Source organism: Gavialis gangeticus, unplaced genomic scaffold, assembly GCF_001723915.1.
Source record: "Gavialis gangeticus isolate Ggan-Ray unplaced genomic scaffold, GavGan_comp1, whole genome shotgun sequence".
In the NCBI taxonomy this organism is placed as follows: Eukaryota; Metazoa; Chordata; order Crocodylia; family Gavialidae; genus Gavialis; species Gavialis gangeticus.
In genome coordinates this window covers 12,115,584-12,118,842 of record NW_017729009.1, presented here as the reverse complement: position 1 = coordinate 12,118,842, position 3,259 = coordinate 12,115,584, and positions in this window count along the sequence as shown.

Below are 3,259 nucleotides of genomic sequence, written 5' to 3'. Positions count from 1 at the left end.
TCCAGTTAGTCTCTAAGGTGCACTTCAACCCTGCCTTTCATTGAATAAAATCTCATTTTATTCTACCTGAATCATGTGTTTTGGCTTAACTACGGAGACAAGGAAACCATCATCCCCAGCTCCATTTATAACCCCCCGTTCAGGTAGCATGGGGTTGAACCGGAGCAGAAACCCATCTGGACTTGCATGCTGCGTCTGACAGGACACAATCCCAGATGTTTCTGAGGAAGGTGAGTGACGTCTTGCAGCAGGCAGAAATGGGATAACCTGGATGCCCCTAGATATTGGCCAATGCCTGGAAGTGGGGAGGCTGGCAGGGGGTTGCTTCTGTGTCCCATGGTCCCCAGTCATTTTTGCACGGTCCCTGGGCTCCCCGCTGCACCCCACAAGGCCGTGTGTACAGTGAGAGGCATGGCTGTGTTGGGCCTTTCCCTGCCACTGGTTGGACCTGTCTTTGGTTTCTAAAAAGACACTTGTGAAAAGCCTGGGCAGAGGGAACATATTATCTTGCACCAAACAGCAGGGAGGTTTTAAACGGGATCTCCCACGGAGGACAGCTCAGTCCCTGCCTCCCAGGTTTTTATGCTGTCTATCATGACCCCCTTCCCTCTGCGTATTATTCAGCCCAAAGCCTGGTGGGAAGCCCTGCGAGAGAAGCCGCCTGTTGTAAAGATAATTACACTAAAATGCTGTTCTGCCGCAGGCCCTGGGGGATTGTTTGTCTGTGTTCTTGCAGCGCTCAGCTTCATTGGCATTTGCCTCCTGCCTGGGTTAAATTCAGAGAAAATATACTCCTTTGTAAAGGCAATGTTGGCTTCGTTCCAGCGTGTGGCACACTGGATGTGATGCCTGACAAAAAGCGGGTCCTGCTGCTGCAGCATCCTTTGCAGGATTGTTCTTATTTCCTGGTTAGACTCAGCTGATACAACTAATGAACCAGAAATGAGCCTCTGTGCCTTCCCCAAAGACCTCACAGCACTTGGGTAATATTAATTGTTGACATTTGGCTAATAATAATCAGGGATCCTTGATGGTCTGAAAGGCAGGTCCAGCTTCTCTCTGTTCATAAAGGGAAGGAAACCAAAGCAGAAAAAAAGTGAGGGTGACTCTTCCAGGGTCACATCATCAGTGGTCACAAAGCTAGAGAGAGACCCCATCACGCATATCGACTAAAACCCTTTGTCTGACTACTAGACAGCACATGGCAAATATACTCAGTGGGTATATTAGTTTTCATGGACTCCAAAGGGCAGAAACCGCAGGGTCTGTAGCCCTGCCTAGCACAGGGATTTCTGCTTTGAAGTCTGTAATAGGTGGGCATGCCTGTGAAACCAGTATTTATTCTTATCATTACTCTGGCACCTACATCTTGCCTGCAAGACTCAAGAACTAGCTATCAGCATGGAGCAACAGGCGGGCGGCATGCACAGCTGCAACACACCGATGCCCAAGACAGGTGGACACAGGAGCCTGTCTCCTTTCCCAGGCACCAGAATTTTAGAAAATTAGGACTTCCCCTGTCCCATCTGAGTCATTAATTTTTTTTTTGTATCCCTTGGGTTAACATCCTGATGTCTTTGCGACCAGAAGGAAGCACACTCTGCAGACTACTCCCAGCTGCTAACAGCTGGGTCTTCATGTCTCAGCTCATCCTGTTAATGCCATATGTTTCAGTTAGGTGCAGCCTGCCTGCAACAAGACCCTCTGGCTTATGTGGGTGAATCATATTAACTGGATTTGTTGACCCCCGTGTCACAAAACTGGGCAGTGGGAAATAATTTGCTAAAATAGTAAGCATGCTGCCTTCACAGAGAGGTGACCCAGAAGTAACCACAGCCCTCCCAATGCTGCAAAGAGCGGTGGAAGTCCCTATTCCCTCCGGCTCCACACTGGCCCACAATGGGGAAAGGAAGGCAGCATCACACCGTCGTATAACACCAAGGTCCTGGCCTCACGTGGCCATTTAAGATCCTGCTTCCCTTCTTTTAATTTTGCCAAAGAAGTGATTCTATCACCCAAAGCTTTACCAGTCTGAACAGGACTGCATAGACTCCCTCGTGTCCACTCCCAAACTGTAGGATGGTGATGCTGCCTGCTCGTGAACAGCTGCCATATTTCCTGCAAAGGCAGCTGAGTTTCACCAGTGAGCAGAACAGCTAGTTGCCTGGACCCCAGCAGCAGCCTGGCAGGCAGTTTGGGACCCTGAGAGATGAGCCAACGAGCCTCCATTATTATTTTAATGTGCAAAATGCCTTTCCAATGAGAAATGGAGTGAAAAAAAAATGTCAACAGGGACTTCTGCCAGACTCGCCTGGCTGCAAGGACCACAGAGGGCAAGGGTGTTTTCCAGTCTTGTGACAGATAAAAGCAGGTTTCAAGAAGTCTTGGTGGGGCAGATTTAGCAGCACACACACACGCATGCTGGGGAACGAAGACACGTGTCCAACAGCTGTAAAACAATTGCCCCAAGGGAGCCAGGTGGGTCTCCGTGCTGTCTGAGCTCTCTGAAAATGCCAGAAAAAGAGACTAGAATCAGAACTTGTGGTAGATATTTGCAACAACAACAAAAGTGCTTTATTTGCAAGCTTTTGGGCACACTCACCCTTCTTCAGGCATAGGAGAATGCAAAGATTGTAAAATTTCTCCCTGAACTACTTTTGTCACGTTCCATTTACATGAAAAAAGAGCCGGCGAGGGACTGTGTGCAAGTGCTGCTGCACAGATTCGCCTGAAACGGGTTTGTTTGTTTTTTTCCCTTTCCTAATGTGAAAGTCTTAATTATGTTGTTACACTTGGCCAGTAGAGTCAACAGAGGTACATAGCTTTATACCAGCTGAGGCCCTGGCTCTAGATTTGTCTTCATCTGGGTCTTCACAATTCATCAAGGTGGGAGCTTTACTGAACTTGGATGCAGGCCAGTGAAAGATGGGCGATCAGGACCTGGAAGGTGGACAAGATTCGTCTAACAGCACCAGGGGGATGACAAGGCCACTTTCCCACAAATCCAACTCATTCTCCCAACCAGTGCTGCATGTCATTGAAGAAGTAAATGGCATCGTGAGATCAGTCAGGAAAGGCCCCGCCTCAGAGACGAGATTCTGGGGGTGGGAGGTGCGGGAAACTGGCAGCTCTGGGAGTGGGGTGCAAAGGGTTAACATCTTCAGCAACCCTTTGCATTAGCCCTGTGTAGCAGAAGCCATGCTCCTTGCTAATTAGAAGTAAGATAATCAGCAAAAAAAGCATGACTCCTGGACTTAGG